The sequence below is a fragment of the Phyllopteryx taeniolatus genome, chromosome 18 (genome assembly GCF_024500385.1).
Source record: "Phyllopteryx taeniolatus isolate TA_2022b chromosome 18, UOR_Ptae_1.2, whole genome shotgun sequence".
Classification (NCBI taxonomy): domain Eukaryota; kingdom Metazoa; phylum Chordata; class Actinopteri; order Syngnathiformes; family Syngnathidae; genus Phyllopteryx; species Phyllopteryx taeniolatus.
Genome location: NC_084519.1, coordinates 13720828 through 13735756, shown reverse-complemented (window position 1 = coordinate 13735756; position 14929 = coordinate 13720828). Strand labels below are relative to the sequence as shown.

At 43.4% G+C, this 14929-nt stretch overlaps 1 long non-coding RNA gene across 4 annotated transcripts in view; it reads left to right on the top strand.

Moving 5' to 3' along the window:
• The first annotated feature begins 583 nt into the window (after positions 1 to 583).
• Positions 584 to 14929, top strand: part of LOC133468002 (uncharacterized) — a 104230-nt gene continuing 89884 nt past the window's right edge. Inside the window, exons 1-2 of one of the 4 annotated variants that reach the window (XR_009785356.1) lie at positions 584 to 655; positions 10928 to 11006. This is a non-coding gene — a long non-coding RNA (uncharacterized LOC133468002). Of the gene's footprint in view, positions 656 to 9160; positions 9282 to 10588; positions 10831 to 10927; positions 11007 to 14929 lie in introns of those variants that run through there. The other 3 variants (XR_009785357.1, XR_009785355.1, XR_009785354.1) reach the window with 3 other exon arrangements.

Here is a 14929-nt window from a genome sequence, read left to right as displayed (position 1 = left end):
TATTGTGCAGACGGAACTTTCTGTTTCTTTTTCGAGAATACACTAGTGAACTGTGTATGTATGTATGTGTGTAGGTGTGCGTATGTGTGTGTGTGTGTGTGTGTTTGAAGACTGGAAGGCACATGAGGCAACGCGAGGTCAAAATAATAATACCAGAGGAAGAAGATGAAACAGAAACGTGACTGGTGGAGACAAAACATCAATTAACACCGTATGAAGAGGCAAGGTTGCACACACACACACACACACACACACACCTACACCCACATTCCTTAATGCATGCGTGTGGTATTTTCACTCACACTTTTATTAGTCTTTACGACTGGCCCACAGCCGCTTTCGTATAAAGAACTGCTCAGGGGTAAGAATACACGCGATAATTCAATAGCTCCTTTATGAATTAAACATCCAGCAGGCATAACAAGCTGCATGCATCAACAATGAAATGATTTGCATGACTCTTTAAACAGCAACAGTGTGTGCATAATTTTCAAAGGCCCACAAGCAGCGCAACATGGAAATGAAAAATGCATTCTTTTTATTATTAGGATGATGATGATTATTTGTATGTCCACAGGGCAGACAAATAGGGAGTGGTGCAGCGGAGTACCTGTGGGAAGTCAATATCGTCAAGCTGACCTGACCTCACAACATGGTGGGTTCTGTTCTGTTCGTCTAAGCCTGGAGGCTTTTTGGCCACTGCTTCCCCAAAGTGCTTCTGGCTGTCCTCCTACATGCCACTGTGCACCTTGAAAAGTTTTTGCACTGAGAGTATATTGCACAGAAATCTTCAAATCTTTACTTAAAAAGTGTTCTCTCAAGTTGCCGGCTACAGGTTGTCACTGAGCTAGCAGAGGCCAGGAGATCGCAAGACAAAGCCAAAATGCCCCCGAGATGTGGGGGAGAAAATGTCAAAGGTTGGCTGATTTATTTTTAATGTACTGTCAAAATGTTTACCAGTTATACACAATGAAGGCCTTTTATGAACTGCGCACACAGATAAGATCCGAATAAAATCATGCCTGCCTACCGACTGACTAACTGGGGACGGTGACAAAATATCTAAAAGTGTGTTAATGTTTCACCCAAGTTTTTTTTTTTTTTTTTAATCAAGCTCTGACAGTAATGTTGTAATATTAATGAAATGACATTTAATTTAATTAACCAGCGAATAGTATAAGGTTGAATATTTTTTTCAACTATAATTTCCTTTCATTAATAGAATAGCTTGCTACCTTTTTCAAATGGCTTGTAAAATATTTAACTGGGACACACAACAAAAAGTAATGTGCGTTTCATTATAAAATGGCACACGTGAAACAAAATCCCCGCCTCCCCAAATAAATAAATAACAGAATTGCTGAATTTTCCCCCTCATCGTGTGATTTGTCATTTGTTGCTAGGCAGACTGCCTGGGGCTTCATAATGACAGTCAGGCCACGCCCAATTGGCTATTTGAATTACAAAATGGAGACCCACAGACGTTAGTTTATATTAAAAAAACAAACAAAACAAACAAAAAACAGCACGAACGTGTCCAAATGTAGAGGCTTGCAGGTTTCATACAAAGAATTCCCGGGTGCACAATTTTGGACGATTCAAGCGAGGTCAATGCGACACGCCAGCCAGCCCGTCGTGAGAGTGCACTTTCAATCAGCTTGTGGATCTCCAGCCTGATAAGAAAGCTGAGGCAACAATTGCTTCTGACAGCTTGAGCCAGTGGATAAAGTGTTTTTTTCCTCCCTCCATCGGCTCGAAACCAGGATTTCAAGACTCTGGTGAAAGAAGAGTTGGGGTATAGGAGGAGGGTTTGCAGGGTGAATAATGATGCCGTCTCCCTGCGTTGCACTGAAGCTTGGATGTAATTCCAGGACATTTATTGCCAAAAGTCATTAATTAAACCAAAATTGTTTGATATTTCTGTAGTTTATGTCCAGCAGCAATAATAATGTACATTATATACAATAGTAAGTATCGTCTCCTTCGATTGCAATTGATCGCAAACAGATAAACGCTTAGAAGCCGATCTGCGAACCGAGCGCACCCGGGATTGCGTCTGCTAAACTTGCAAAATTGCTTTTCATGCGACGCGTTCAAGTATATTAATCTAGCATGCTTCATATGATTTATCAAGGCTGAGACGAATTGCGACGGCTGATTTTGCGTCTTTAAATACTGCGTCTGAAAGGCGGCGCGCGCAAAGCGATGCCAGCGTAGCGTAGGCAAAATGGGAGGTGGCGGTGAGAAGTTTTTCCGCTTGCGTTAACAGTTTGGAAATGCCAGGAACAAAAATTATTGCCACATATCGTCTATTCACTGATGCAATTTAGGAGCCTCTGAAAGCGTCACAAGAAGGAGTCATGTCATATCGCCCATGACATAATTCATTTCCACTCTGCATTTCAAAGGCCTGTGAAAATGGCTGCTGGCCTCTAATTAAGCTTAGTGTCAGGAGAAACGTGAGGGGAATAACGTTGCGGTTAGATTTAGGCTTAGGCTAAGTGTTTGGATTTAGGTTTAGGGTTTAGAAAAAGTTTAGGACCGAGGTAGGGTTAATGTGAGGATGATAGGGTTAGGTTAGTGTTAGCATGCGGTGCAGTTAGGATTATGGTGAGAATTAAGGTTACTTCCTGTCTTCATGAATCAAATGCTGTCTGTGACGGTGGAACGCAATAGTTTTTATATGGAATTCATCCGTTTTGACAGCAGTTTATCACCTCAAATGAGAAGAACGTGAATGTGCCAAATGTATCCCACTAACATGAGCAAGCGTATCGGTGAATAATTGATGTGAAAGTGTGACACAAAATGAGACATCATGATAAAGGACGCTGTGTGATCCATCCAATGCCTGCAGTCATCATGTCACTTTTAGGGCTTTTCCGCTGAAATATCGGTTTAATCTACCATCCAGCTGGGAGGAATTATTATTATTTACTGTTCCAAGTCAGGGGGGAAAAAAAAATCACTTCCCTTCAGTGTCTGCCAGGTAGCAGCTATGACGTGACGTATTTAATGCTCTTATGGGTCATTAAGAGGTGGCGCACGTTTGCCTCGTGTGCCTTGTCGTTGCCTGGATGATGTGTGGGAAGATCGGTTGGGTCCGGAATGCTGCAGAGTCCCGCCCCACCTACCCACCCCAAACCTCATCTTTAGCGTAAAGCTTTCCGAGGTGACTAATTCCTACGCTATTATAGTATATACATTATGCATCTGAGACCCCTCATTACTAATGCGATCCTATAGATTCATCCATTTTCTATAGGTAGTGCTTGCACCGTGGGCAGTATAATACGGGCATACGGATATACAATAAGACGGGTCAGTCCTCAGTAACCTACACCAATGTTCATCATTCTTTGTGGAGGATAAAGAATATATGCCTGTCAGTACTGCTGTATTATCTGTTTACATGTGTTGCTCCACCGTTTGTGTTCAAATACATGTTGCTTAAAGGGTTAAAAACGCCGTCCACATAGTTGCTATTCGTTACCCGTTTATGGCATTTCCCATTATGTGTTAGCATTCAGCTAACAAAATTAAAGGCTAATCTTTGTGGTTATTTTGAAAGCACTATGTGCAATTGTCTTTGTTTTATGTTTAGTTTGACAGAAAGCTAAATTGGCTCACAAGTCAGAGTAAAAAAGCGGCCCAGCGACAGCTCGTATCTCAAAAAAGCTGGTCAGTCAGGCCATTGTATCTCAAGGCACCACTGTATTTCCTACAGAGAAAATGAAACGTATGAAGCTAATGTTATTCTATTCAATTCTGATGTTGCGTGCAAGTGCATAGTTGTTCTCGTCCACCTTGTCTAAGGTTTTAGATTTCAACTTCTCATTCACATAAATTATAGAGCACGTTCTAAACCTGTCGCCGCTGTCAGCTTGTGACCCGTGGCATGGCAGACATGACGTATGCGTGTCACTCAGCTTTCTGCGTCCGGCCGGCGTATTTCGTCAAGCTTCCTGTCAAGGGAAACGACGGCCGCTGCTACAAAAGCTGGTACGAGCGATGGGTCAGGGGCTCCGTGTCGACACCTGGGCGTGAAGGCGTTTCATATTTATCATGCGGTTCCGCGGTAGAGAACTAAATTATTGCATGGATATTGAGAGCGGGGCGACCATTCCCACTACTAATGTGAAAAACCAAAACGCTGAACCACAGTTGTGCAGGCCAACGTGCGTCAAAGCATTCACGGGCTCTTCTTTTTCTTTTGTCTTTTTTGTTTGCTAGACTGATACAAAGATAATAATATGTAAATTGATAACAATACATTAATTAATTTAAAGTGTTCCTATTCACTGATTTTTTTTTTTTGGGGGGCGGGACCTATCCTCCGAAAAAGTCATCTATTATATCAAGGATGCAAGGAATTTAGTCTTCCCATACCTCATATGTTCCATACGCCTCTGTGTCATGTGTAAGGAACCCCGAGAAAAAAAAAAAAATCATGTACCGAAACAACAAGCAGGGAAGCAATTCCCTTCCCAAAACATACTTTCTATCTAATCCCGCACTGTGCATCAATTCTCCATCGCGGGGTCTCAGCATTCGCCAGCGTGAAGGTCGGGAGATGCAGGTCAAGAGGCCCGCTACCACCGAGGCCCGATTTGTAATGAAACACACCAAGGTCAAGATTGTGCGTGTGTGAATGCACACAGGCACAATCGTGTGAAATGCAGCGATCCTTGAAGACAAAAACACGCCAGTCTATATAAATGTATCGTTTTATATTTTTATAGGTGGTGGGAGGTTGCCTCGATACAGCACGATTCTCCATAGCACACGCTCTCGCACTGTTAGCCTCCATTAGCGGGAGCACAAGGCAAACTGGAAAGCCTGGGAGGGAAAGAAGCGCCGGCGTTACAGAAAGAGCACAAAACAATCGCATCTAGCTTTGAAACGGCGAGTTATTCCGTGAAAACGTAAATTGGTGAATTTGTCAATGGTGAACCGCAAACTGTTCACTGTACTTCCTACGGTCCCAGATTCCATGATGTCATCCCAAAATCAAATGCCGTGAATCATAACGGAGCCGTGGCCGCGCCTTGACGCTCATCACATTTGCAATTAGTAGAAAAGAGATTGTTGCAGTCAAGCCTCCTCCCTGCAAACGCTTCTAATCAATACGATGCGGCACCTTGCGGAAATGTCAAGTGTGACGGCGATAATTAGCGGCGGAGTGAATGTCAGCGAAATCAATGAACGATAAGTCGCACAAATCATCTTGTGGCGTGCACTACGGATGTTATATTTGTTTTGCAGAATTTCGTTCTGTTATGCTGTGTTTTTGTTTAGTTTAGATGGTTTCTGTACTTGCAACGTGACAGTAGCAGTGTTACGAGGTGGAGACGATGCCGAAGGCCCAGGCGTCAAATGCACCTCCCGCCACTGAGTCTGACAACAAGCACAAAATCAACTCCATGGCTGCAGTCACGAATTCAGTCCTTTTTGGCAATAAACATAATTGCATATGGCTTCAAATGTATCCAAGCCCTGTTACCCACTCACTCCCGATGTTCTCAGATTCTCAATTTACACAAAGGCAAACAAACAAATGAGATCATTAAAAACAACAACAATTTGGCCCGCGTGAGGTAGGGGAAAAGCTTTTCCATGTATCATTTGTTTCAATTACCAAAAGCACAAGTATCGCTTTGATGGGAACGGCGTAAAAATGTGGTTAGCCATGCGACTGCATTAGGGCCAAATTAGCAGTTGCACGGCGGTAGCGGCGCTTGATCAGCTAAGGTGTTAATTATAGGAGAATGCTAGAAATGGTCCCAGGAGCCGCTGCTGCTGCTGCTGCAGAGAGTGGCTTCATTAAGGGGCAACATGACGGCTCTTTACCTGAATATGGGGGGGGGGGGGGGGGGGGGGCATCATCGTCTCGAAGCTTCAACCCAGTCGACCTTTTACTTTCAGCTCTTGGCGGGATCCCTTTCAATTACAGTGTGCGCCCTGCAGTGCGCGCAGGCCATTTAGGAAAAGTGCTGAGTGCATGGAGCTAGGATGAAAAACGAGCTCATCACCAAAAAAACTCTCCGGGGGCGTCACCGGCGACAGCGAGCGGTCAATTTACACCCGCAGAAGGTGTTTCACACCACCGTTCTCTGCAGGATGGCACCTTCGCCGCCAATATGCGGCCCCATTTAGCGCCAATGGGGTGGCTTTCTTCATGAAACATTAATTGGAGGCTCGTCAGAAGGAGCCCTGTGTGCGCAGTCGTTGCTCCGTTCAACAGGTGGTCCCCCCTCCCCAACAAGACGTCCCTCGTAAACCGAAAACCTCCCGTGAATGAGATTCTCAAATCGACACATTGATGTTCACTAAAATTGAACTATAATAAAGCATAAAACAGCTTGAATCATTTACTATTGAGAATGTACAACATCGACAGATTGTCTTCTTTATAGGAAAGTGCAACATAAATATTTTAATATTTATTTTTTTAGGAAGTGCAACATCAAAAATTTTGTCTCTTTTGTAGGAAAGTGCAAGATAAATATTATTTTTCTTTTTATCTAAGTGCAACATCAGTAGTCTGTTTATATGGTGACGATAATGTCTCGAGTCATTTTGGGGTTAGAAAAGTCCCAAACGAAAATAGATAAAATGGTTAAGCATCATTTTCTTTTTTTTCTTTTGTTTATTTGTCTTATTTGCTTTTATGTCCTTTCGCAAGAAAGTGGTAAGAATAACAATAGAACTAGTCCCAAAAAGTGCTACTCATTATATGGAAAGTTTTCTACACGTTTGATCATCGACAGTAGTTACTTCTCTTAAATATATTTATTTTACAGCTAACTGTTAACTTTTTTTTTAAAGCTGTAAGTAGTGTTGAAGTTATATAGAAGCTAAGGTATACCGCACTAAACTATGCTGTACTAGACTTCCGGTACTGTACTAGATAGAGTCACTGCTGCAGTATCGAGACCGCACAAACTGGGCCTCGGTCAAAAATCGGTGGATATTTACTCAAACAAACTGTCCATCGCCGTGTTGTGAGAACATCAGTTTTGGCGTGGAATTTTTACTTTGAAGCTAACAAAGCAGTGTGTGTGTCTCTGTGTGTGTGTGTGTGTGTGTGTGTGTGTGTGCGCATGCGATGTGACAGGGGGTCAGACTAACTTTCCAATGTAATCTGGAAACACTCTTCCATCACTGTTTGCTTTTCTGTGGTCCTTGCTCCTTGAGCGTCCCCCACCCCCGCTTACACACTCTATATTAATGTAACACACACACCTTTTTTTTTTCTTTGCTTTTGATTTGAACAGACTTGTTTGCTGCGCTTCTCGTTCCTCAGCCTGAACATGATCCCTGTGTGTGTGTGTGTGTGTACGTGTGTGTTTTCAAATAGATTAAAATGAGATCATCTTCTGTCCGAGTAACTTTTTTACTCAATTAAATGTGCTAAAAATGCCAATTGTAGACTCTTCGCATCGGTTTAGCTCGTCAGGTTTTGAACCGTATGTATGTAGTTCCTCATGGGACAGTATTAAAATTATTGTACAGTTTTTTTCTTAAATTGTGCACCGTTTTTTTTTTTTCCTCCCTCAACTGCGTAGCAATTACCCGGTGTTTATTTGAAGGAAAATGATGTCGGTAGTTTTGGTCGACAAAGTATTTATCGGGTGATAGGTTCCAGACCAAGCTGCAATCGGTGAAAAAGTGCCAAAGACAACATCTAAAAACTCCTTGCACATGCTTGAAACACACTTCAAATAATTAAAATACACTTGAACTTAGAAACAACGTGAGACTGTGTTTGTTCAAGTTTACCTTGCTGAGTATTTTCATCCATCCATCCATTTTCTGTACCGCTTTATCCTCACAAGGGTCGCAGGTGTGCTGGAGCCTATCCCGGCTATCTTCGGGCGAGAGGCGGGGTACACCCCAAACGGGTCGCCAGCCAATCGCAAGGACATATAAATAAACAACCATTTGTGCACACATTCACACCTACGGGCAAATTTGAGTCTTCCATCAACCTACCACGCATGTTTTTGGGATGTGGGAGGAAACCGGAGTGCCCGGAGAAAACCCACGCAGGCACGGGGAGAACATGCAAACTCCACACAGGCGGGGCCGGGGATTGAACCCGGGTCCTCAGAACTGTGAGGCAGATGTGCTAACCAGTCGTCCGCAGTATTTCATTTGTGGTATATTTCATTACACGATTTGTTTCTTTTTCAAAATGGGTCTCAGGAGTTGGTTTAAAGCCGTTTTTTTCTTTTTCTTTGTTTCCCCGACGTCATGCTTCGTGCTACAGAATAGAAAGGGAAAGGAAGACGGTTACAACACCAATTATGCTTCCACTGAGATTTAAGAGAGGAAGCTTCCTTCTAATGATCAAGTGTAAGTGGAGGTCACACGGTACACAATGGTTACACTTTTAGTCTACATTGTTTATGGTATCTTGGTACTTTTGTAGCACTTTGTGTGTTGTAAATCAAAAAAAAGTATTATAATGTAGTCTGGGGATGAAGCTTTTCACTAATGGACTCATTAGTTTGTCTTGTTCGCTGGCTTGTATTTGTCATTGAGAGCTCCTTTTTGTTTAGGATCAACCACTTTGGGGCACAAAAGCAAGCACCCCCCCCAAGAAAAAAACAAAACGATTTTCCCTTTCTTCATCTTCCAAACAATGCTCTGTCTGTCTGTCTCTTTGTCTGTCTGTCTCTCTCTCTCGCTCTCTCTCTCTTTCCAATGTGTCTTGGTGCCTGCCAGAGTGCTGTTGGCCTTTTCACCAACAATTGAAATTCCATCTGAAGCATCTGATTGTGGCGGCAATGCCCCGGGTGTGTGTGAGTGTGTGTGTGTGTGTGAGTGTGAGAGAAAGTGCGTTAAGGGGTCCTGGGGAATGGAACGCTCAAAGCTGGCTGAAATCCGTCTGATTTTTACGCTGCGCGGACCAGGGCATTGCGTGCCATAGGCACGCAATGCCATCTAGAACCCTAGAACAGGACACAGCAGCAACACTCTTTTGTTTTGGGCATTTGTTTTAGGGAACGCTACCTACTTGATATTAATGCATTTCCCCTCACAAATGTAGATGCTATCAGGTTGTGGTTCCAAGTGAGCCGAGCCAGTATCATACGGGTGACGTAAACTACTGTCGTGTCGTAACATTCGATGATACACGGCTAGGAAGGACAAAAATAAACGCAGGTTTACGTTAGCTTAGCTCTGGATGCTGGAGTATTCTGCTCCACAGTCTCCAATTTGGCACAGCGCTCCGTTTTCCTGCAACTAGTGCCGAGCTGCTCATCGACAGTGGGGTGAGGAAAGATTTGTTTCTTCTCTCTCGCTGTTCTTTTGTTCATGCATCGCGTTGCGACTGATGCATTTAAAGCACCGTGGTTTTCCCAGTTTCTTGAAATATTATTTGGGAATCTACCACGAACTGAAGCCAGCATGGCTGAGACAATTTTCTTTACCGCTTCTCCTCATGAGGGCTGCGGGCTGCTGGAGCCTATCCCAGCTATCTTCGAGCGGGAGGCGGGGTACACCCTGAACTGGTCGGCAGCCAATCGCAGGGAACATTCACACCTACGGGCAATTTAGAGTCTTCAATCAACCTACCACGCATGCTTTTGGGATGTGGGAGCAAACTGGAGTGCCCGGAGAAAACCCACCCTGGCACGGGGAGAACATGCAAACTCCACACAGGCGGGGCCGGGATTTGGACCCCGGTCCCCAGAACTGTGAGGCAGATGTGCTAACCAGTCCTCCACCATGCCGGTCTAAGACAATTAGTGAGAAGTTAATTTAGTTAGTATGCAGCTGCTCTCAATGTCCTCTCAAGTAAAGTGTGTCTCATTAAAGATGTATTGAAAAAAAAATCAATAATTGATAATTATTTATTTAATAATTTAAATGGTAAATATATCATAATGATCCCAAATCACTTTAACATCATTTCAAACTCATCTTACATTCCCCATAAAAATGAATAGCTTAAAGACATGAGTTGAGAGAAACTCGCCACAAGTGGCCATGCACATCCACACGCAGCAAAGACTTCCGCTAACAACCCAGGCTAAACTGTGCCTACTCTATGAGTCTCAAAAACTCAGCCATAATGTAGAGCATCACTTCTACATACTTCCTTGAGACCAATTACTGTACTACTCCCCTATTTCGAGAGGGTTTTCGCACCGTCTTGTGGCATCTTAGGCCGTTTCAGAAACAGCACAAAACCACAATTCGTTGGGAAGAAGTTACAAAGAAAAAAACGCAGAGATTCTAATTGAATTTGGGAATTATGGTGCAGGATTACTGTACAAGCCATTCAAATGTACAGTTTTCATATTTGTCCCCTTTAAAAGAAGTAAATACAGGAAAGCCTCGTTATGTCTGTTGTTTTTATTTGTTAGCGCGTCTCATTCTGATTAATGTGTCTAATGTGTTTTTCCAAGTTCCCGCATGCTCTTGTGTGTCATGTTTTTCAAGTCTTTCTTGTGGCGAGATCGCTTGATTTGAAATAGGATCTGCTCGTTACCAAATTCCGTAAAAGAGAGAGAAACAGAGAGAGAGAGGAAGATAAAACAGGCGGGAGGGAGATCAGAGCATGGCTGGGAGAAAATGAGAGCAGAGAGTTGGAAATGGGCGGGACGGAAAAAAAGTTGAAAGGGGAAATGATAACACTCCCAAGGAATATTCATGTAAGCTAATAGTCAGTCATGCTCTGCTGCTGCTTGTGATGATGATGATGATGTTGTTGTTGTTGGGAAGAACAGTCTGTGCACATTCCTGCCTATCCCGCTTCTCCCAGGATGTTTAGCTCGTGTCACGTGGTCACGTTCTTCTTTGTTCGGTCCACCTCAGGTCTGACTGACGCCAAAATGTGACCCAACAGGTTAGAAGATTCAGTTCTTGCCATTATATTATTCTAAAGTTCTGGTCTCTTTTTGGTCTGCTTTAGGTCCACATGCCGGTCGTTACAGGCAACGTAATGTTTGGTTTCTTCAGCCGGTCTTGACGACATCTTCTTTTCTAACCTGGTAAGTCAAAGTTTTTTCATGATCACGATTAGGATTTTGATTACGAAGTTGAAAAGTCCAAGGTTGTTTGGCCATTTCAGCATTGTTGTTTTGATAGGCGGCAGGGCAAGCCAGTGGTTTCTACGTCTGCCTCACAGTTCTCCGGTTTGGGGTTCGAATCTCGCCTCTGGCCTTCCTATGTTGAGTTTGCATGTTCTCCGGGTTGGCCCTCTTTATTGAACCTGGGGCCAGTAGAATAATCTGGAGGTTACCCTCTTTTAAATCAATGGGGGGAAGAGTCAGCCCGAGCCAACTAAACCTTTATTATTTGTATTATTTATGTATTACTGTTTGTCGTTTGTGTCATTTATATGCAATTTCAACGTTTGTACCCATCAGTGTACACACGGCCATATCAAATAATGTGTCACTAGTAATGTAGATGGGAACCGACATTGGCTTCAAATCGAAAGTGGGCACTTGGACTTGCAGGGTCAATCAGCCAAAGTGTTTTCTTTCGTCTGAGGCTGAAGTGTGCGTGGAAACGTCGGCCCTGCGTGGACTTACATCAGTGGGGCTCTACGACAATTGGCCTTTCTCAAATAGCGAGAAGCAGGATTGATCCATCGCCGCTGGAGTGTTAGCCTCGCGTCGCCTCAGGGATGTCAACAGAGCTTCTACAAAGGCTGGATGGCCATTGGCGGTAGAAGATAATTGAGAGTCAATTAAAGGCGACAACGTGAGGCCGTTAATCAAGTCAGGTGACCTTGGCTTGCAGCAGGTTTGTCCCTCCTTTTTGGACGGCTCACTCTGAAAGCTTTCTTCTTCCTCATTGTTGTTTCTCACTCGCGCCCCCGCTATTTACAACCAAAGCCGCTCACTTCAGGAGTTGGTCGCCCCCCCACAATCCTCTACACCGTTCTAAAGGTCTCGCCCCCCCACCACTCGCTCATTGTTAGCGCTCATGTCTTCCTTTGATTCAAACGCCAAACAGTCACAGTGACGTCTTCCGTTCATCGACCGCAATCTCGGCGGAAGGTCAGCCAGCGTTGTTCAGCCGCCACTTATCTGTCCAAGGTGATCCAGTACACGCTATATCTGTCCAAGGTGATCTTTTTGTACACGCTCGCAAAACACAGGTTTAAAAAAAATGCATTGAGAAAAACCTGTGGGGTGGCGGTAACACATTTAGCGTGTACTATTTGAGGTTTTACCCAGAGCCTGCATCGATAGTATCATTCTAAATCAACTGAGTTCATACTTTGACATGGAACAATAAGTTCCAAGAGTTTGAAGACGGTTGCTGGAGGATCTGGTGACCTGTTCAGACTTTGGTGCTAGCTACCGTTGTCATCTTGTGTTGGATGTTCAAAAGCAACAGCATTCATACCATAAAGGGACATCATTCCCTTATGGTTTTAAATAGAATGGTTTGACATCGGATAACTTATTTATACTTTTTGGACTCACTACCTTTGTCTACCTTGATCTGGCAAACAAAACGCCTCATTTTAGTAGTTGCCGGCTTCCCTAAAAACGGAAAGATAGACTGCACCCATATGCAACTTGTTCCACCCTCAGATTAGGAGTTTACATACCGCAAGCTTCGTCGGGCAAATACCAAGAGTGAGTTTTCCACTAATTCCAATTCCAATTCCATCACTTCAAACTTCATTTTGCACTTGTAGCGCTCTCCCAAATTTTCTATTAGTTCCTCCTAAAATCGCAAAACCCAGATTTTTAAATTGGGAAGGCCCCACCACTTTTACACCTGTTGCCAATAGCGCCACAATCTCATTATATCAGCATGTGTAATTTGGTGGAGTGAACATGCAATTTAGCGCCCATGATTTGAGAGCTTAGTAAATCAGTCGCTAAGAGTTGAAAGACAATCGCTGGAGCATCGGCTAATGCTGTATATTCAACCTTAGACCCTAGCTACCTTGTCGTCTTGTGCTAGATATTATTCAAAATCATCGGGGATCATATCATTCCAGATCAACAGAGTTCTTCCTTTGATATGGGACGACAGTGCCTGACAGTTTTAAGGAGATTGGTTGAAGATCGGCTAACTTTGGCCCGATCTAACTTTGTCTTCTTGTGTCTGACTCTGCATCCAAATTCAGCCGCATTCTTGCTTAAATATCGAAAATCAAACAAAGACATGACCATGATGTAAATCAGATTGTGCACAAATTTGCTTTGTGTCTTGTCCGCGGGAATTCACAATCTGGATGACGAGCACCTCCGACAAACGCGCCGGTGGGTGACTCACTGCACACCCCCCATTTATACCCCCTCACCCCCCCCCATCAATTCCAGAATGGGACCTCCTCCTCCCACCCACTGCATGCATACCTGATAATCGTCTTCATCGTCATCGGTTCCGGAGGGAATTGTTGTTCGCTTGCCTGTATGTACACACGGCGAAAGCTGCTTGTGTGTGTGTGTTTGAGTGCGTGCGCTTGTGCGTGTGTGCTGAGCGAACCCACCCACGCTCGGTGAGTCATTGCTCGCCGTCGCTCGAAGAACAGCGCATGCATCCCAATGACTGAGTTGCGTGGAACCACCGAGAAACACACGTGCAGCTTTTTTCGAGAAAGGCCCTTTTGCCATTTATTTCTCGTTAGATTTGAACATGTCATTGTTTTTCTTTATGTACACGCACACACACAGGAGCGCACACACACACACACACACACACACACAAACACACACTGAAATCATTCAGGTGTCCGCTCACTGCACAAAAGCAGGTTGCCAAACAAAGAACGCGCGATACAACACAAAGCATGTGGTCAGTCGTTGTGAGGTTAAACCAGGGGTGGGCAAACGTCTGCTCAAGGGCCACATTTGATTTTCAAAATGGACAGATGGGTGGGGGTCATACATAGATCAGGTATCAAATAAATACATAAATAAATAAATAAATAAAAAGTTCTATGAGTAATGGTTATAATACAAAATTAAAATTGTTGATTTTAAGAAAGAATCCTAATTAGTTTACAAATTATTTCATAAAATAAAAAATACTTCAATGTTTACAGAGTGTCCATAAAGTCTCTATTTGTTCTTTTCAATTAATATTTACAGTAAATGAATTGAGGAATTATTTAATGAGAAAGTAGATACAAAAATAAATAAAATAAATAAATCCATCAATATTAATACATTTGAGGAAAAACAGCTATAGTAATGCAACAAATATTAAAGGGGGCTTTGCAATCAAAAAGCAATCACTTTTTGTTATATTTGGTCAAACAGTCATTATGGCTTGACAGTATTTTTGGGGGGTGTGGAAACGCACGATCGTTGGAGGGCATAGAGATACATGAAGTCCGCCGACACATTTAAGTCGCCAGCACTTTTCAGCAGCTCATTTTGTATTTAATAAGGGTACCCGCTAACCACCAGACCAGCACCAGACCAGTAACAAGGTGATTGTTACTGGCATGAAGCCATTGGGGGTTTGCCCGCGAGTATGCGACAAATGAGTAACACCTCGTAAGTCACACCTTCCTTCTCTGATTGGTTGTTTTCCTCAGGCACAGTGGTTTCTTGTATGTCAAATTAGAGACACAAGATGGGACTAGAGAAAGCAGATTTTTTTTTTCACAGCTCATATTTATCATGTACTACTGTCAAGTCACAATGACTGCTTTAACAAATATGACAAAGGGATATATATTTTTTTTAAATTGGAAACTCCCCCTTATGATGGTCTCTTGATCATGTTAATGCTAGCTGGGCCACAGTATAGAACGAAGCAGGCCTTATATGGCTCACAGGCCATACTTGGGCCACCTCTTGGTTAACCACATACGACATATTAACCGACATCTCAGATTAGCCCAAAGTTCATCTCTTCCATAATCAACAGACGCCATGTTTACACTTGGGAGAAAAAGTGGCCGTTGGAACTAGCACGCTGCATCCGAGCGTTC